At 42.4% G+C, this 21,801-nt stretch overlaps 1 non-coding gene across 1 annotated transcript; it reads left to right on the forward strand.

Annotated features, from left to right (window-relative positions):
* Nucleotides 1-3,816: 3,816 nt before the first annotated feature.
* LOC114816567 lies at nucleotides 3,817-3,953 on the forward strand. Its single transcript, XR_003764356.1, has one exon. It is a non-coding gene; the product is annotated as a small nucleolar RNA SNORA7 (small nucleolar RNA).
* The last annotated feature ends 17,848 nt before the right edge of the window (nucleotides 3,954-21,801 follow it).

Genomic DNA, 21,801 nt, shown 5'->3' on the forward strand with positions numbered 1-21,801 from the left:
TGTTATAGTGAACTCTCCTAGGCGCCTAATACAATGGTCTGCACACAGTAAGAGCTCAATAAATGTGGTTGACTGATGACAAATCCCCTTTTGCTCCTTTCACCCCTTTAAAATTCCTGCTGAACTTGAATGTTCAGCTAAGCTTCAGAAAATCATCCAGACATGCGTATCTCTATTAAAGATGACTCAGAATTCTAATGGGTTAAATTTGGCCCTAAATCTCACTTATATGTTCTGAATTTCCTTTAGCCTTCTCTTGAAGCAGGGAATTCTGGGCTTTCTGTGATTTTTGTATTATTCATTTAGCACTGGTTCAGCTTGCCCGGTGGATTAGGAAGCCTCCACGGTGACGTGATGTCCTGTAAATGAAGCTCCACATTACGTTCTTGGGAGGAAAGTGAGGCCTCTTGACAGGCAGGTAAGAAACCTGAGCCTTCCACTAATGTGGGACAGGGTCTGTGTCCAACCCAATTTGCTTTATATTCACTCCAGAGCTTAGTACAGCATCTGACACATAGTAAGTGCCTAACAAATACCACAATTATTATTATTGTTATTATCATCACTACAATAGCCAGAGATTTCTATGCTTAAGATCTGGTGTTTCAGTTTCAGAAGCTGTAGCCAGGTTTTTGGAGGTTTTGCTGTTATTGTTGTTCTTGCAGGATACTTAAGAAAGGAGAAGCAAGTAGGGCAAAACATTCTGTGATTCCATGTTACCAATTCAATATTTAGGTTTTAGCTGTAAAAAAATCTCAATTAGACTGACAAAAGACATAACAAAACCCTTTCATAAGCTTCCTGTTGAGCCCATTATATTGCGGCAAAGTTTCCTAGGTATCTAAAAAAGAAAACCCAGCATACGTTACAATGCTGATGTATCAAGACAATTTGCTAAGTCTTTGGAGAATCAAACAATTAATCTCTTCATTTTAGCTTTCATGGCAATTAAGTAATGGAGTCTTATCAATTTCACACAGCTGAGGGAATGATCATTTTCTAGGTGAATATTATTCGGTTACATTGTCATGCCATTGCTCCTAAAGGAGACTATGAACTGAAGTCCATCCCCCCAGTACATACCCAGTTTCTTGGGTAAGAATCCCAGCATTCTGTTGAATCCACAGCTTTCTGTTGGGAGGAAAGGTGAAGGTTAGAGCAGACATTGCAGGAAGGGGCTCATCTGCTCTCCATCAAATCTGAATGATACAGAGAACAAATGTCTTTCATGAAACAACCATTTGCTGATATTTATTGCACACCTAATTCTGTACATAGCTCTGTATTCAATGCTCCCTTTCCAGAAGCAGTTTAACCTGGACTATCTTACTGGGATTCTTTTTCCGTTGTTCTTTTTTAAATTTTGGGCTGGTTGCAAATCCCAACTTTCCCATGCTAAATTGTTTCATCTGACACTTGGAATTGTTCTTCTAATGAAATGTTCTAATCCCAACTTTACCACTTCACTGCTGTGTGACTTTGGCCAAGTCACTTAACTTCTTTGGGCCTCAGTTACCTCATCTGTAAAAATGGGGAATAAGTCTGTGAACCCCAAGTTGGGTAGGAACTGTGTCCAACCTGGTAAGTGTGTATCTGCCCCAGAGCTTAGTACAGTTTCTGGCATATAGTGAGTGCTTGACAAATAGCATGGCTCAGTGGAAAGAGCACGGGCTTTGGAGTCAGAGTTCATGGTTTGAATACCGGCTCGGCCACTTAGCTGTGTGACTTTGGGCAAGTCACTTAACCTCTCTGTGCCTCGGTTACCTCATCTGTAAAATGGAGATTAAGACTGTGAGCTGCATGTGGGACAACCTGATTCCCCTGTGTCTACCCCAGCGCTTAGAACAGTGCTTGGCACATAGTAAGCGCTTAAAAAATACCAACATTATTATTATTAAATACCATAAAAAAAGTTGATGCCGGGGCACTTCTGGGGTGCTTTGAGCAAAATTGCCCCCGTGTAAGGACTCCAAACTAGGTCCCTGAAGCAATTTCATGAAGTGATGCTTCTAGTGACTGATTAGAGTTGATTTTGAAGAGGATTACATCAGTGGTATTTATTGAGCACTAAGTGATTGGCAGAGTATAATACAACAGAATTAAGAGACATGATCCCTGCCCATAATGAGCTACCATTCTAGAGTGTAGAGATGTAGCTAAGATATAGCTTGCCCTCTGAGACAATAATAATAATAATTGTGGTATTTGTTAAGCACTTACTATATGCCTGGTACTGTACTAAGCACTGGAGTAACTGTACGTTAATCGGGTTGGACTCAGGTTCCTGTCCCATATGGGGCTCACAATCTTATTCCCCAATTTACAGATGAGATACCTAAGACACAGAGAAGTAAAGTGACTTACCCAAGGTCACACAACAGACAAGTGTCAGAGAATGCACTTTGTATTCCTTCATCACCTGATTTAAATCACAAAAATGGTTCTGAGGAGCATTTATTGCTTGACTTTTAAGTAAGGTGCCAAAGCTTAGTTAAAAGGTAATGTAACCCTCCCACTACCTTTGAAGACAGAAAGTCAACAAAAAGTTAACTATCTGAAAAGCAACATGGCCTAGTGGATAGAGCACAGGCCTGGGAGTTAGAATGGGTCTCTTCCCCATTCAGTCATTATTTCAATCAATTGTATTTATTGAGCACTTACTGTGAGCAGAGCACTGAATTAAGGGCTTGGAAAGTACAATTCAGCAATAAAGAGAGACAATCCCTGCCCACACTGGGTTTACAGTCTAAAAGACAGATATCAAAAGAAATAAACAAGCATCAATATAAATAAAATTATAGATATGGCCACACCAAAACAAGTAAACAGGCATTAATATAAATAAATAGAATTATAAATCTGTACATATATACAAAAGTACTGTGGGGCGGGGAGCGAGGGGTAGTGTAAAGGGAGGTAGTTGAGATGACACAGAAGGGAGGAATGTCTTGGAATGCCTCTTGGAGGAGGTGAACCTTCAGTGGGGCTTTGAAAGGGGGAAGTGTGATTGGTAGATTTGAGGAGGGAGGGCGTTCCAGGCCAGTGGTAGGACGTGGTCCAGGGGTCGTCAGCAGGACAGGCAAGAATGAGGCACATGACAAGGTTAGCACCAGAGGAGCGGAGTGTGCAGTCTGGGTTGTAGAAGGAGAGGAGGGAGATGAGGTAAGAGGGGGCAAAGTGATGGAGAAATTTGAAGCTAATACTGAGGCGTTTTTGCTTGATTCAGAGGTTGATCGGCAATCACTAGAGATTTTTGAGGAAGAGGGTGACATACCCCGAACGTTTCTGTAGAAAGATAATCCGGGCAGCATTTACCTGCTATATGACCTTGGGCAAGTCACTTAACTTCTCTTTGCCTCAGTTACCTCATCTGTAACATGAGGGTTAAGAATTGCAAGCCCCATGTAGGATAGGGACTATGTCCAACTAATAAGCTTGTATCTGTCCCAAGTGCTTAGTCCAGTGACTGGCACATAGTAAGCACTTAACAAATACCATAAAAAATACCATTTATTGGAATAATTGATTGGCTGGTTGGGAGTGTTTGTAGCTTTTAATGGAGGACAAGGAGCTTTAACAAAAACCTTTGACTATGGTAAGTACTTATTAGCCAAACCTGAAAGTAGCTTCCTAAATTCTGAAAATAGGTCACATTCAGACCTCTTCCCTATTAGATTCCATATGAGCTTGCTGAGGGCAGGGAATGTCACTGTTTATTGTTGTATTATACTTTCCCGAGTGATTAGAAAAGTGCTCTGCCCACAGTAAATGTTTAATAAATACGATTGAATGAATGAATGAATCTAATCATGCCAACCCCTCTCAGGATTGCACCTGGAGGGTTTCCAGTACTCTACCAGTCTAGGCTACAGGAGGGAGAGTCAAGCAGAGGCACATCCATCTCTTCCTAGCTTGGTCAGTGGCTAGTGAGTGGAAGGCAATCTGCTACAAGTCAAAACTCCCTTGTTCTGGGCAGCAGTGGCATGGGAGAGAATCAAGGGCAGAGACTCAAGTTTACTGTGTGGAAGGAGGCAATGGTAAACCACTTCTGTATTTTTACCAAGAAAATTATATGGATACACTACCGGAATGATTGCAGGTGGAAGTGGGGCATTCTGGAGAGATGTGTCCATGGAATTGTTGTGGGTTGGAGATGACTCGACAGCATAAGACAAGACAATAATGCCCATCCTAGGTTTAGGATACACATATTGCTTTTCAGGAAATAATTTTTTCCATAAATCCCCAATTAGGAAACACTTAGGTATTTGTTCAACCCACCAACCAATTGCACCTAGATACATCTCTGTATGTTACCTATAATCTACTTTAATGCCTGTCTCTTTAAGAGCAGAGAGCTTAGTTTAACATACTCCCTCAAGCACTTAGCACAGTGCTCCCTAAACACAGTAAGTGCTCAATAAATACTATTGATGGATGAATTACTATTTTTCCCATCAGTCAGTAAATCATATTTATTGAGCACTTACTTCTTGCAGAACAACCTGTCTGTAGTGTACCTTCAGCCGACTTGAGAAGAGACTCGTAAGGCTGTGAATGAAAAAGTCAAAAAGGCAGAAACAGTTGACTAGAAGTTACACGGAGGGAGGCAGAAATACCTGTACCTTGCTGCCTGAATGATTTGGGATAATGCTAGAATCAACTATTTCACGAATGACCAGTCGGATGTTTGGGAATAAGCCAGATTCCATTTGTAATCAATCACTTGTCATTATTATTATTATTATTATTATCAGTATTTATTGAATGTTTACTCCGTGGAGAGTACTGTACTAAATACTTGTAAGAGTACACTAGAGTTGGTCTATACGATTCCGAACCTTATGATCTTGTAATCTAGCTAGGCCCTTGAAATAGCAAAAATGGAGAGTGGTGGATTTGCATATCATTTATAAGTAATTGCATGAGCAGCAGCATAGCCTAGTGGTTAAAGCATGGGCCTGGGAATCAGAAAGACCTGGGTTCTAATTCACTACTCCACTTGTCTTCTGAATGACTTTGGACAAGTCACTTAACTTCTCTGTGCCTCATCTGTAAAATGGGGATTAAGACTATGAGCCCCACGTGCAACAGGGACTGTGTCCAACCTGATAACCTTGTATCTATCCCGACACATAGAACAGTGCCTAGCACATAGTAATCACTTAACAACAAATATCATTTAAAAAAACAAAAAAGTAAGCAGTTGCTCAGACAACACAGACAGAAGGAAAACCAGATTCCCAGAAGTATCTTTATGAACTCCAGACCTTGGAAATCAATACTCCTCCTTTGTCAACTCACGTAAATGAATTGTTGCAGCCCCAAACATTTTTATCCACCACCATTTAAATGCACACGATGATTGGAGTAAAAATAAAAGCTGGTACTTCAGGCTGGTTCTTAATTAAGCACCACACAATGTTCCCTGAGCTGAAGGCCTCAGCAATCTGTGCTAAGGGGCACAAGAAAGGTGTACTCTGTGGGACTGATATTTCTTGGCAGAAAGCAATGAATGGCCTACAGACAACTCACAGCTCACACAATGTTTGGCTCTGCTTAACCCTGCTCTGCTCTGTTGTTGTATTGTATTCTCCCAAGTGCTTAGTACAGCGCTCTGAACACAGTTAAGAGCTGAATAAATACTCTGCTCTCCTCTGCTCTGCCTCTCCATTCAGTTCCCTTTGCAGATCCGTTGCTTTCCCAATTGGTACATGGCTCGTTTAGGATAGGATGAGTGCTTTGGATCAGTATAGTGGCAGTTGGGATGGAGAGGAATGAGCATATTTTAGCTCTGCTGTGAAGGTAGACGCGACAGGATTTAGTGACAGATGAATATGTGTGTGGTGAGAGAGATGAGTCAAGGACAATGCCAAGGGGACAGCTTAGTGAGACAGGGAGGAGAGTGGCATTGTCGACAGGGATGGGAAAGAAAGGGGAAGGACAGAATTTGGGTGGAAAGATAAAGAGTTCTATTTGGACACATTTAAAACATGTTTTGGACATGTACCAAAATCCCAATGGACGATCTTCTGGAAAAGTACACATTAAAACTTTGTCACGGGTAGTTATGATTTTACAACATGCAAGGGACAATGTCAAAACATAAGTTGTTAGAACAAATTGAGCTATGACACTATTTTGGAAATCAGTGTCATAGTATGTTGTGTGGGGGCCTAGAGCACGCTTCACATTCTCCTAGTATAGGTCATTGTAACTCTATCAGGGTAGGAGACCAGGATCAACACTGAAGTTTAAATTTGGCATTTCAAGGGTAGTAATGTTGAGGAGAGAGCATTTCTGGGATCAGGTCCAGGTAACTGTAGGAATATAATTCCAATCTCTACAGCACACAAAAAAAGGCTTTGAAACATTCTCGCCTAAATGCCTGACCTGCCACCATACCCGCTCATTTCAGGCTCTTACATTTGGGGCACCTGCTGATTATATACCCCCTCATCTCATAGTCAGGATGCCCAGTTTGAACAACATGTTGTGTGGGAGACTTAGTGACCATCATACACTAGAAACGTTTCAGGGTCTTCAACAGAACTGGCTCTGGAAAGCAGAGAGTCGGGGGGCTTTGAACACCTGTTTGGTGGTGGCGGGGGCAGGGTGGTTCTTTAAAAATAAATCCTCCTCCCTGTATTTATCTTCCCTAGTACAGGGTTTTGCTCTCTTGCTGGGATGGTTTCTGAGCAGTGGTGCGTGTATGTTTATGAATGTTTACATCATTACATTCTTCTCTAGAACAAATATCTTAGTTTTACCAATCAGTCAATTGTATTTATTGAGCAGTTACTGAGTGCAGAGCACTGTACTAAGTGCTTGGGAGAGTACAATACAATAGAGTTGGTAAACATGGTCCCTGCCCACAATTATAGAGTTAACTAGTTTACATATATATAAACTATAGTTATATAGTGCTAACCTTACTGTAACTCAATCTTGTCTGTCTTGCCATTGACCCCTAGCTCATGTCCCACCTCTGGCCTCGAATACCCTCCTTCTTCTAATCTGACAGACAACCACTCTCCCCTGGTTCAAAGCCTTATTGAAAGCACATCTCCTCCAAGAGGCCTTCCCAGACTAAACTCCACTCTTCCTCATCTCCCATTCCCATCTGCATTGCCCTGACTTGCTCCCTTCCAAACCCCAAAGCACTTATGTACATATCTGTAACTTTATTTAATCCTTTGCTCTTACCCCCTCCCAACCCCAAATCACTTATATGTACATATCTGTAATTTTGTTTACTTGCATTGGTGTTTGTCTCTTCCACTCTAGACTGTGAGCTCATTGTGGGCAGGAAAGTCACTGTTTATTGTTGTATTGTACTTTCCCAAGCATTTAGTACAGAGCTCTGTATATAGTAAGCACTCAATAAATACAATTGAATGAATGGATGAGTTTGCAGTCTTGAAGGGGAGGCAGAAATTAATATAAATACATTATTTATAATATATAATATACAGACACATGCAAAAGTCCCATGGTGCTGAGAGTGGGTGGAAACCAAATATTCAAAGGGCACAGATCCAAGTGCATAGAGGATGCAGAAGAGAGAGAGCGAGAGAGCAGGAGAATAGAGGGCTTAACCAGAGAAGGCCTCTTGGAGGAGATGTGACCTTTGCTAATGCTTTGAAGGTGGGGAGAGTGATGGTCTGGTGAACATGGAAGGGGGGGTCCTGAGAGAGGCTGGATGTGGTAAAGTGGTTAGCAGTGAGACAAATGAGATTGGGGAACAGTAAGAAGCTGGTGTTAGAGGAGTGAAGTGTGCAGGCTGTGTGTAGGAGATCACTGAGGTAAGGTAGGAAGAGGGTGAGCTGACTGAATGCTCTAAAAGTCAATGGTAAGGAGTTTCTATTTGATGCAGAAGTGGATGGACAGTCACTGGAGGTTCTTGAGGAGTGGGGAACATGAGCTGAGCATTGTTTTACAAAATAATCTCAGCAGCAGAGTGAAGTATGGATAGGGGTGGGGAGAGACACAGAAGACAGGGAGGTGAGTGAGGAGGCAGATGCGGTAGTAAATGTGGGATAGGATAAGAACCTGGATCAGCTTAGTTGCAGTTTGGATGGAGAGGAATGGGCAGATTTTAGTGATGTTGTCAAGGTAGAACTGACAGGATTTGGTGACAGATTGAATATGTACTTTGAATGAGAGAGATGAGTCGAGGACAACACCAAGGTTACAGGCTTGTGATATGGGGGATAGTGGTACTGTTTACAGGGATGGGAGAGAAGGCCAGCATGGAGCTTGGATGGGAAGATGTTTTGGACATGTGCCAAAATCTGAGTGGGGGATCTTCTGGAAATGTATTCACTAAAATTTTAATGTCACAAGTAGTTATGATTTTACAATATGCAAGGAACAATGTCAAGAACTAACTGTTAGAACAAATCGAGCTACTGCACTATTTTGGACAAAATGAACTGAGGAATTTTATTGTTATATAGCATAGCAGACTAACTATCAAAGCATCAAGCAACATCAGTGCATTACACCTTTACTGAGTGAGACAGGATACCCAAAATACTTTTCTGGTGTCCGAAATTGGGAAGCTGTAAGCAGTGAGGGCAAAATAGTTTTAAAGATAAAGTGATGCCAAATCTCAGACATTGTGAGTGGCTATGGGCAGTTGGGAGGCAGCACTGGAATATAAACTAGCCTGGCATACAGCAATTGAGGTGATTTTCTTAGAGCTGAGCCTTCAGGAAGATTGCAACATCAAGGGACAGTGAAGATGATGTTAGGCACTGCAGGTGGGAAATACAATACCTAAGGAATGGACAATCCCCATACTCTCACATCAAGAAAGTGATTTGTCAGATGCAGCAAAGTAAAGTATGGTCTGGGGTGGAGAGAGAGACAGGAGACAGAGAGGTCAGCAAGAAAGGAGATTTCATAGTGAAGGAAGGAGCTAATCAGTCATATTCATTCCTGCTAATAAAATCTGACTAAACAGTTTTGTCATTTTTTTAGCCCAATAGAAAAACTACAATCAATCCATCAGTAGTAACCATCAAGCACTTACTCTGTGCAGAACGCAGTATTAAGCATTTGGAGAGTACAATAGAATAAGTAGACACAGTTTATATCCTTAAGGAGGTTACAGTGTGATGATAATAATAATAGTAATAATCCTACTTGTTAAGCACTTTCTATATACTAAATACTGGGGTAGATACAAGATAATCAAGTTAGATATAGCTCCTGTCCTACGTAGGACTCATAGTCTAAGTAAGTCAGTCAGTTGTACTTATTGAGCACTTACTGTGTGCAGAGCACTGTACTAAGTACTTGGGAGAGTACGATGTAACAATATTACAGACATATTCCCTGCCCACAACAAGCTTACAGCCTAGAGGGGGAGACAGACATTAATATAAAGAGGAAGAACAGCTATCAATTCCTCATTTTACAGATGAGGAAACTGTGGCACAGAAACGCCAAGTGACTTGTCCAAGCTCACAGAGCAGGTGAGTGACAGAATCAGGATTAAAACCCTGGTCCTCTGATCCCCAGGCTTATTCTCCTGCCACCAGGCCATTCTGATTCTCGTGGAGGAGACTGACGCTAAAATAAATTACAGGTAGGGGGAAGCAACTGAGTCGAAAAAAATATTCTGAAGTCCTATGAGGAAGCTGGGAATTGAGCATCCAAATGACAGAGAAGTGAGGGAGTGGCAGTAGGTGGGGAAACAGGGTAGGAAGATGAGAGATTAGACACACATACATAACTTCAATCATTCATTCGATCATATTTTTTGAGTGCTTACTTCGTGCAAAGCACTTATTCTTCCCTCCCCTCCATCCAAAGCAACCTTACTGTAAACTTTAAAAACTGTAGTCTTAGATAGAATAGTTGATATTTACCTCTTCCTCCACCCCACAGCATTTACCTATATCAATAAATTATATATTACAAATTATTATTATTATTATTATTATTAATGGTATTGTTAAGCACTTACTATGTACCAGGCACTATACTAAGCTCTGGAGACTATACAAGCAAATCAGGTTGAACGCAGCCCTTGTCCCACATGGAGCTCAGAATCTTATTCCCATTTTGCAGATGAGGAAACTGGGGCATAGAGAAGTGACTTGACCAAAGTCACCCATCAGATGAGTGGTGGAGCCACTATTAGAACCCAGGTCCTTCTGACTCCCATGCTTGTACTCTATCCATTAGGCCAGGCTGTTTTATATTAATGTCTGTGTCCTCCTCTATTTTGCAAGATCACTGTGGCCAGGGATCGTGTCAGCCAACTCTGTTGCATTGTACTCTCCCAAGTGTTCAGTATAGTGCTCAGAACATAGTAAGTGCTCAATAAATACCATAGATCAGTTAAGTGACAAATATGGCATTTTTCTTCCTGAGGTGAACTATGGGAAAATTATATTTAATATGTCATTTTCCTTAGAGCAGCAGCATAGTCTGGTGGATAGAGCACAGGCCTGGGAGTCAGAAGGAGCTGGGCTCTAAACCCAGTTCTCTAACTTGTCTGCTGTGTGACCTTGAGTAAGTATCTGTGTTTCAGTTACTTCGTCTGTAAAATGGAGATTGAAACTGTGAATCCCACACAGGACAGGGACTGTGTCTATTATGACTTGCTTGTATCCATCCCCATGCTTAGTTCAGTGCCTGGCACATAGTAAGGACTTAACAAATACCATTATTATTATTATTATTGTTATCATCATCCATCAATTAATCATATTTATTGAGCACTTATTGTATGCAGACCACTGTACTGAGCACTTGGGAAAATAGAATATAACAATATAACAGACACATTCCTTACCCACATCAAGCTCAAGAGCTAAAGGAGGAGACAGATATTAATTTTAATAGATAAATTACGGCTATATACAAAAGTGCTATGGGGCTGGGAGGAGGATTGAATGAAGGAAGCAAGTCAGGGTGTTGCAGAACGGAGTGGAAGAAAAGGAAAAGAGGTCATGGAAGGCCTCTTGGAGGAGATGTGCCTTCAATAAGGCTTTGAAGGGTGGGGAGAGAAATTGTCTGTTGGATATGAATAGGGAGGGTGTTCCAGGCCAGAGGCAGGATGTGGGTGATAGGTCAGCAGCAAGATTACTTCCCCAGCCCTTCAAAGCTTTACTGAAGGCACATCTTCTGCAAGAGGTCTTCCCTGATTAAGCCCTCCTTTCCTCTTCTCCCACTCTCCTCTGCATCACCTGACTTGCTCCCTTTATTCATCCCCCTCCCAACCACACAGCACTTGTGTACATACCTGTAATTTATTTATATTAATGTCTGTCTCCCCCTCTAGGCTGTGAGCTCACTTTAGACAAGGAACATGCGTTATATTGTTATATTGTACTCTCACAAGCGCTTAGTACAGTGTTCCGCACATAGTAAGCACTCAATAAATACTAATGACTGATTGAACGAGATAGGTACAGTCAGGGTACAGTGAGTAGGTTGGCATTACAGTGTGCGGGCTGGGGCTTAGTAGGAGAGAAGTGAGGTGAGATAGGAAGAGGTAAGTTGATTGAGTGCTTTAAATAATAATAATAATGTTGGTATTTGTTAAGCGCTTACTATGTGCAGAGCACTGTTCTAAGCACTGGGGTAGATACAGGGTCATCAGGTTGTCCCACGTGAGGCTCACAGTTAATCCCCATTTTACAGATGAGGTAACTGAGGCACAGAGAAGTTAAGTGACTTGCCCACAGTCACCCAGCTGCCAAGTGGCAGAGCCGGGATGCGAACCCATGACCTCTGACTCCCAAGCCCAGGCTCTTTCCACTGAGCCATTTAAATCAACTGGTAAGGAGATTCAGTTTGATGTGGTGGAGGATGGGCAACCACTGTATGTTCTTGAGGAGAGGGAAAGCATGGACTGAATGTTTTTGTAGGAAAATGATCTGGACAGCAGAGTGAAATGTGGACTGCAATTAGGAGGGGCAGTCAGCAGGGAAGTCAGCAAGAAGGCTGATGCAGTAATCAGGGTAGGACAGGATAAGGGCTTGGATTAACACTACAGTAGTTTGGATGGAAAGGAAAGGATGGATTTTAGTGATGTTGTTGAGGTTGAACCAACTGGATTTAGTGATAGATTGAATATCAATCGATCAATATTGATCAGTCAATAGTATTTATTGACTGTTTACTGTGTGCAAAGCACTATTCTAAGAATTTAGGAGAGTACGATAAAATAGAGTTGGTAAACACGTTCCCTGCCCAAAAGGAAATTATAGCCTCGAGGGGGCAATGCCATCACTACCATAACAGTGAGAAGCAGCGTAGTTCAATGGAAAGAGCACTTGCTTGAGAGTCAGAGGTCACGGGTTCTAATCCCAACTCCGCCACTTATCAGCTGTTGACTTTGGGCAAGTCACTTAACTTCTTTGGGTCTCAGTTACCTCATCTGTAAAATGGGGATAAGGCTGTGAGCCCCTTGTGGGACAACCTGATTACCTTGTTTCCTCCCCAGCACTTAGAACAGTGCTTGGCACATAGTAAACTCTTAATAAATGCCATCATTATTATTATTATACGTGTTTCTTGGGTGAAGTGCTGTGCCAACCTCTGTTTAAAGTTTAAAGAGATATAACCCCTGCCTTCCAAGAGTCAAAAAGGTAGGCATTTACGTTTTGGGATAATAAGCAGAGTACACCTCAGGAGCAGTGAATGAATTACTCTTCCTGACCTATATACAAAGCTCTTCAAAGAATTTTCAGGGTGCGATTCAGTCTTTTCTCAACCTTCTATACTTCAACCAAAATAATCTTCCAAGGTTTTATTTTACAATCTTAGAGTCATTTTGGGGGCTCCCTTCTTAGGGATCCAGAGTCCTCTTCACACTTGGACTTAGAACTCTGGCAAGGTTCATAACAGCATGGAGTTCAGTGAGAAGATTAGCTCACAGTTCTTTCACAAAATCCAAGGGTCAATGGGAAGTTTTAATCTATGCCACAAGATTCACAACAACCACACTGCAGGCCTCACAGCCAGTGTTAACAAGTCAAGTTTAATCGGCACAACAAATCCGAATGCTAGCTCTGACACTGGGGAACCTCATGGCCTTTGACATTTTGTGATGAAACAATTAGAAAGATCTTCATGGCAAAGAATACATTATTTCAGAGCAATAGGAAAAGGGATTTCAGGAATCCACCCCATATGGTCAGGATGTAAGCAAAAAATTTCATCATTGGACAGCCTGAAGAAAGATATGGGACAAATTTTTTTTAATGGTATTTTTTAAACGCTTACTATGATTCAGGCACTGTTCCAAGCACTGGAGTAGATACAAGGTAATCAGGTTGGACACAGTCCATGTTCCACATGGGGCTCACAGTCTTAATCCCCATTTTACAGATGAGGTAACTGAGGCCCAGAGAAGTAAAACAACTTGACCAAGGTCCTACAGCAGACAAGTGGCAGACACATGACTAGAACCCAGGTGCTGATTCTCAGGCACTTGCTCTATCCACTAGGTCATGCTGCTTCTCTATTCTACTTCTTCTCCAAGTAAAATGAGACTGAGCTCTCGTAACCTGAGCACATTGGAATGGCAGGACCACAAGACTGGAATATTTATTGAAAGCAGGTGGTAGCTCACTCCAGCTAGAAATAAAGCACAGTGATGCTTATTGTGAAATAAGTGGCTTGGGGACTAGCTTCCCACCTGGGGCAACAAAACACAATGTGACTTACCAAGAGTACAGCAGGAGGAGCAGAGTGTGGCAAACAGGCTCACTTACTGCTTCTGTTGTGTCTGGCCTGTTTAGGAATCAATCAGCCAGTGTTAATTATTGAGTCCTTATTGTTTGAAGAGCCCTGTATTGAGCTTTGAGCATCGCATTAAGCTTTTCCCTCTGTTTTCCCTGCCCTCCTCATCGCCCCCACTTACTCCCTCTCATCTACCACTGCCACTGCCACTTCTCAGCTGTGTGACTGTGGGCAAGTCACTTAACTTCTCTGTCCTTCAGTTACCTCATCTGTAAAATGGGGATTAACTGTGAGCCTCACGTGGGACAACGTGATGACCCTGTATCTACCCCAGCGCTTAGAACAGTGCTCTGCACATAGTAAGCACTTAACAAATACCAACATTATTATTATTACCCCCCCCATGCCCCACAGCTCTTGTGTATATATATGTACATATTTATAATTCCATTTATTTTATGAATGATGTGTATATCTACAATTTTATTTATTTATATTGGTGCTCTTGATGCCTGTTTACTTGTTTTGATGTCTGTCTCCCCTCATTCTAGACTGTGAGCCCGTTGTGGGCACAGATTGCCTCTATTGCTGAATTGTACTTTCCAAGCGCTTAGTACAGTGCTCTGCACATAGTAAGTGCTCAATAAATACAACTGATTGAATGAATGAATGAATGAATGAATGAAAACTGCCTCAGGGTGCTCACTATGTGATTATGAGCTTTCTTGGGATCACTCCCTCTCTGCCGTTGCAAGCTTGCAGGGCTAATTAAGTACACCCTTCCATTTGCTGGGGAGGATGGTGGACAAGGCAGTCCCTAGGATAGAGGATACAGCCCAGCGGGACTTACCTTGAGCACCTCTTCCTATACTGGCTGCCTCTCCCAGTGACACCCATCTCCCAGCCCCACAGCACTTATGTACATGTCTATAATTTATTTATTTGTATTGATGTCTGTCTCCCCACTCTGGACTGTAAGCTCATTATGGACAGAGAATGTGTCTGTTTATTGTCGTATTGTACTCTCCGAGACGTTCTGCACACAAGTGCTCAATAAATATGATTGAATGAATGAATGATTAAACTCTAGACTGTATGCCCAATAAATACCATTGAATGAATGAATGAACTCTAGACTGTAAGCTTCCCTCTAGCCTGTAAGCCTGTTGTGGGCAGGGAATGTGTGTTATATTGTTGTATTGTACTTTACCAAGCACCTAGTACAGTGCTCTGCACACAGTAAGTGTTCAATAAATACAATTTACTGATTGACAATGAACTAATCAGGCTTTCAATCAGTGGTAGTTATTGAGCGATTATTGAGTCTAGACCACTGTTCTAAGCACTTGGATTGTTTAGAGAAGCAGTGTGGCTCGGTGGAAAGAGCCCGGGCTTGGGATTCAGAGGTCATGGGTTCGTATCCTGACTCTGCCCCTTGTCAGCTGTGTAACTGTAGGCAAGTCACTTCACTTCTCTGGGCCTCAGTTCCCTCATCTGTAAAATGGGGATGAAGACTATGAGCTTCATGTGGGACAACCTGATCACCTTGTATCCTCCCCAGTGCTTAGAACAGTGCTCTGCATGTAGTAAGCGCTTAACAAATAGTACAGTGCTCTGCACATAGTAAGCGCTCAATACATACTATTGAATGAATGAATGAACAAATACCAACTTGGGAGAGTATAATGCAATAGAATTAGTAGACACGATCCCTGCCCTTAAGAAGCATACATTCTAGTGGAGGACAAAAACTTTAAAATAAATTCCAAATAAGGGAGAGGCAGAGTCGAAGGATGTATACGTAAGCATTTAAGGAGATGGGTGAGTATCAAAGTTCACAGAAGGGAGGGTGAATATGGTGGGAAAATGTGGGGTTAGTCTTGCTACTGATACCTGTTTACTTGTTTTGAGTTCTGTCTCCCCCCTTCTAGACTGTGAGCCCACTGTGGGCAGGGATTGTCTCTTTTGCTCCATTGTACTTTCTAAGTGCTTACCACAGTGCTATGCACACAGTAAGCACTTAATAAATATGACTGAATGAATAAATCAAGGCTTCTTGGAGGAGATGTGACTTAGTAAGGCTTTGAAGATAGGGAGAGTGGTAATCTATTAGATATGAAGGGGGAGGAAGTGACTGGCCTCTCTGAAGCCCGCACTTCCTCCAACCTTCAGCACATCTCTGTGGGGATAACAAATTAGAGAGATTCATTCAATTACTTGATGATTCCTGAATGGAGAGTGAAAACATTCAATAAAATAAACAAATCATAAAAGGAGTTACAATAAAATAGTAACAAACTCATCCAGAACATCTAGCACAATGCTCTTCACCCATCTTGTCTTTAGCAGTTGAAACATCTCCGACCCATGGCACAGCTCTCCCACAATGCCCCACCTCCATCTGCAATCATTCCCATAGTGGAGCCATAGAGTTTTCTTTGTCAAAATACGGACGTGGATTACCATTGCCCGAAGCAGCATGGCATAGCGGATAGAGCATGTACCTGGGAATCAGAAGGTCATGGGTTCTGATCCTGGCTCTGCCACTTGTCTGTTGTGTGACCTTAGGCAAGTCGCTTAACATCTCTGTGCCTCAGTTACCTCTTCTGTAAAATGGGAAGTGAGATGATGAGCCTCATGTGGGACGGGGACTGTGTCCGACCCGATTTGCTTGTATCCACCTAGCTCTTAGTACAGTGCCTGGAACATAGTAAGCACTTAACAAATACCATAATTATTATTATGATTATTAAACTTCAGTCTCCGCCCTCGACTCACTCCCATGCTATTGCTGCCCAGCACAGGTGAGTTTTGACTTGTAGCAGCTTGCCTTCCACTCACTAGTCACTGATCAAGCTAGGAATGGAATGGATATGCTTCTTCTTGACTTTCCCTCCCATAGCCGAGACTGATAAAGAACTGAAAATTCTCCAGTTGCAATCCTGAGAGGGGTCTCTTCCCATTAGGTGCTCAATACACATTCTAAATGAAGATGAAGTTTGAATCTTTATAACAAACTTTTCTTAATGGTATTTGTTAAGCGCTTACTATGTGCCCAACATTGCACTAAGTGTTGGGGTAGATATCAGATAATCAAGTTGGACACCTTCCATGTCCCAAATGGGCTAACAGTCTTAATTCCCATTTTCCAGATGAGGTAACTGAGGTACAGAGAAGATAAGTGACTTGATCACAAGCAGAGCCAGGTTTAAAACCCATGTCCTCTGTCTCCCAGGTCCAAGCTCTGTCCATTAGGCCATGCTTCTTCCCATATGAATAACAGCCCTCCTAGAGAAAGCCCTAATTAAAGCTAGAAGGTTCTTACCACATTCCCTGAAGCTCAGGGAATAGGATCTTCCAGACCGGATGTCTTTATAGCCTTCACTTGTTCCAACAAAGTATCAACCAGTCAATATATTCCCCCCAAATTAACTTCCCCGACTAAGTCGCAAACGGAGGACTGGCAATTTTCAAAAATAGCTAGTTTCAACCCCTCCTACACTGCATTCTTTTCACAGTTCTGTACAGCTTGCCATTTGTTTGAATTCTAGAGTGAATGCATTAGTAACGGAGCCAGAGTGAGTAGTGGTTGGATCTATGACCCCAGCCCATGCCCAGGGGTATAAAAGTGCAAGGTTCCTCAAAAGTAGTCCTGACCCTCTTGCTTAGAGGAAAGGAAATATTTATGGCTTTAAAGACTGTGGCTATTTAAAGAACACTCCAGCATACTTTACTTTATCAATTGGCCTTTTGTTGAAGTGGGAGTTCAGTGAAGAATATTCATAGCTTGGAGAAATCTGCAGAGAGAACACTAACAGTACAATAAATTACATCCACCCCATTGAAGTTATTTTAGGAACTGCTGTGCCTAAATGAGCTGAATGCATTTCATTGAAAAAATTCAGTGTGTTCAGAGAGTGCAATGATCGCCTGGGCCTTCTTTGAGAAGGTTATGGAAATGTCAAAACACCATTCTGGGACACAACCTCTCCTGGCATTGGCAACAGCGGGGTTTTGTGTCCCCTCCTTTATGAGCCTCTCTCTTGCGGCCCTCACCACTTTCACAGCTCTCTTGAAATCCCACCTTCTCCAACCAGCCGTCCCAGGATTCTCTGAACTGCAAGCTCTTTGCGGGGAGGAAATGGGTCTACCAACCCCGTAACATTGTACTCTCCCAAGCATTTAGTTCAGGGCTCTGCACACAGTAAGTACTCAATAAATACTACCGATTAATTCACTCAGCCAATGGATTTATTCTGACAACCCTCTGTATAAATTCTGGTACAATGTAAGCTCTTTGTAAGCAGGAATTGTGTCATGCTTGTATTGTACTTTCCCAAGTGCTTAGAACAATGTATTGCATCTGGGGCAGGGCACCCAATAAATATCTTTCCTAATGCTCCAACTTCGATGTTCAGTGGAGTTGGCAGAGAAGAGGGAGTTGATGATGATGGGGATGATGGTGAAATCCTTTAGCTTACCTCCTGTTCAGGGCATAAGAAGCAGCATGGCATAGTGGATAGAGCATGGGCCTAGGAGTCAGAATCTCATGGGTTCTAAGGCCCACTCTGCCACTTGTCTGCTGTATGACCTTGGGCAAGTCACTTTACTTTTCTGTGCCTCAGTTACCTCATCTCTAAAATGGAAAATGAGAATGTCAGCCCAACATGGGACAAGGGCTGTGTCCAACATGGGACAAGGGTTGTGTCCAACCCTATTTGTTTGTATCAACCCCAGTAGTTAGTATAATGCCTGGCACAAAGTAAGCACTTAACAAATACCATGATGATTATTATTATTGTTATTATTACTTACACCTGAAAGTATCCAACTAAAGATGGACTAAACAAAATCATAGAAATTAACTTTCACCAGAGGAGATAGAAAGACAATTGCAAGAAAATTGCATTACCAATCTTTTATTCTCTCTTTCTAGAATGGCTCCTAATTAGAGTCACCCACCAAATCACCAGTCTCCTTGCTCAGTCATTCAATGGTATTTACTGAGGGTTTCCTGCGTGACCAGTCCTATACTAAGCGTTTGGGAGAGAACAATAAGATAGGGAGACAATAATCTCAATAGAGTCCTTGTACAGGGAGAGGGACAATATTCCTCCCTTTCTTCCTCTCAGGGGCCAAATGATTTTGAGAAGCTGCTGTATTCCTCTACCTCCAACTCTCCTTACTCCCCTTCACCACTTTTACAGCAAGGATGCTGCCAGTATGGAAGTCATGAATAATAATAATAGTATTTCTTTAGCACTTACTATGTGCCAGGCACTGTTTTAAGCACTGGGGTAAAGATAAGATAATTGGGTTGGAGACAGTCCCTGTCCCAAAAGGGTCTCACAGTCTTAATCCCCATTTTACAGATGAGGGAACTGAGGTATGCGGAGTTGAAGTGACTTGCCCAAGGTCACATAGCAGACAAGAGGCAGTGCTCTGTACACAGTAAGAGTTCAATAAATATGACAATGAATGAAGTGGCAGAGCCAGAATTAGAATCCAGGTCCTTCTGACTCCCAGGCCCATGCTCTAGCCACTAGGCCTTGTGCTTCTCAAGCACTGAAGGCCAGTGATGCCAGGAGCGCTTTTTGCTCCTTTAGCTTCGGGCATCTTAACCCAAGAGAATCAGAATCAGCTTTATTTATTGAGAGCCTACTCCGTATTGTAGCACTATAATAAAGCACTTGTAACTGTACAGCTGAGTAAGTAAATATGATTTCTGCCCTCAAAGTGCTTACAATCTAGCTGGTGAAACAGACACTAAGATAAATTCCAGATAGGAGAAATTAGAACAGTGTGAAGGTATGCTATTAGATGTGTGAATACCCAAATACTTAAATGAAAAAGAAGGGCCCGAAGTGGGAGTTGTGGAGGAGATGACTGCAGGGGGCAGCGGGAATTAATAAGAGAAGGTCTCCTGAAGAAGATGTGAAGAGATTTAGAACAGTTTTAAAGGCGGAGAAAACAGTCCTGGACAGATGTGAAAGGAAAAGGACTTCTGAGCAGGAAGGAGGCATGTAATCATCACAGGGAGAGAAAAGAATGAGGCCCATTGAGTAGGTTGGCTTGTCTTGCCTTATGCCGTCGAGTCATTTCCGACCCATAGAGACACCACAGACATATCTCCCCGAGAATGCCCCGCTCTCCATCTGCAATCATTCTGGTAGTGTATCCACGGAGTTTTCTTGGTAAAAATATGGAGGTGGTTTACACTGCCACCTTCCACACAGTAAACCTAAAGCTCCGCCCTCGACTTTTTCCCATGCCACTGCTTGCTGCTCAGCATGGATGAGTTTTCACTCGTGGAAGATTATCTTCCACTTGCTAGTCATTGCCCTAGCTAGGAATGGAATGGGTAGGCCTCTGCTTGACTCTCCCTCCTATAGCCAAGACTGGTAGAGTACTGGAAACTCTCCAGGTCTGATCCTGAGATGGGGAGGTTGGCTTAAGAGTAGTGAAATGTGTGAGCTGGGGAATAGTAGGAGAAGAGGGAGGGTAGGTAGGAGAGACAGAACTGATTGAATGCCTTAACAACAAAAGACAGGAGTTTCTGCTTGATGTGGAGAGGAATGGGCAACCACTGGCGGTTTTTGAGGAGTGAGGAGAAGTGTGCAGAATGATGTTTTAGGAAAATGAACTAGGCAACCGAAAGCGGGGAAAACCAGAGGCAGAGAGGTCAGTGAGGAAGCTCATGGAAGTCAGTGAGGAGGCTGAGACGGCAGCCCACCAGGAAAAGAAGATTTCAGGCTTGGTTCCTGCATCCTAACAGTGCTTGGCACATAGTAAGTGCTTAACAAGAACCATAATTATTATTATTATGTGTCTCAGCAGTGTTGCCAAAACCTCCTAGGCCAACCACTTATGAACTCATTCACACTTTCCTCAGTGTCCGTATGTATGTACACACACACAAAATCACACATTATTTCCCCTCTGAGGTCCAGGGAGGAGTCACCTGACACATTTTCGTCAACGTGGAGAGACAATGAGACTCAGTGAACAATGATAAAATACCAAGGGACACTGAAGCTTCTTCCTGAAGCTTCTCAGGACCCTTGAATATTCCCTCATATTTGATGGAACTATCCTAAAGAAATGAGACAGTGCTACCTCCACTCCAGCTTATTCCTACTTCCCCAGAGGGGCTTGACTGACTTCTGGGGAGGAGGAAGAAGGGGGGCTGGGAACTCCAGGAACCCAGGATCGGTCAAACCTGAAAATCGCTGGAGTGATTTGGGGAAAAGGAGAGTGGGAATTCAGTGACAAGCAGGGACAGTGCCAAGAGGGATGAGTGTGTGCCTTCCATGCCTCTCCCTGACAGGAAAGCAGAAGTTTGGAGAGTAAAGTTCTTTGTAACTTTCAGCATGACTCTGTCCTTCCATAACCAAGAATACCACCAAAGAATGAGTCATGGAAGTAATGCTTATCCAGGTTACTTTCCTATTCCTAGTGTGTATCTGTTATTCTAAATAACTGTCCAGATATAGAATGAAAGTTCCTAGAAGGCAAGGATTGTTGGCTTTGCTCTGCGCAGCATTTCCAACTGTGTCATAGCATCTGATGTTTATAACTAGTTTCCCTGAACATGAATAAATGAAACAGTGGGTTCTAACTTTCTGATTCTGGACAGATGGCTTGCATCTATTTCATAGAGGAAGTCATCTATCATGCAAATTGTATTGTGTTTGCACCATATTAGACCCTGAAATAAACCAGATTGAAAGATGTCAGAAATTTCCATTTACAAGGCCCAGCCATTTTGAAATACTTAATAGTCTAACTCATTTCACTTGCTTATTTGAAATTGTACAAAAGATGCAGGAACCAAGGCTGAAATCTTCTTTTCCCTGGGGCTTTAGTGGAATAATTGTTTTATGAACATCTTTTCTGACTAACTCAAGAGTAATTACTGGATGTAAAATGTTACTTAGCATTAGTAGATTTTTCAGGAACTGAAACAGTACAGATAAGGCTAAACAATCCAACCGTCAGCAAAAGGTTAGGCTCTATTTTGTAGACTCCCTTTTTAAAAAGGATAGCCTTTTCCGGCAAATGGGTCAAGCTGCCCTTCAAGTCACCCACCACTAT

This window comes from Ornithorhynchus anatinus, chromosome 1 (genome assembly GCF_004115215.2).
Source record: "Ornithorhynchus anatinus isolate Pmale09 chromosome 1, mOrnAna1.pri.v4, whole genome shotgun sequence".
NCBI classification, from domain to species: Eukaryota; Metazoa; Chordata; class Mammalia; order Monotremata; family Ornithorhynchidae; genus Ornithorhynchus; species Ornithorhynchus anatinus.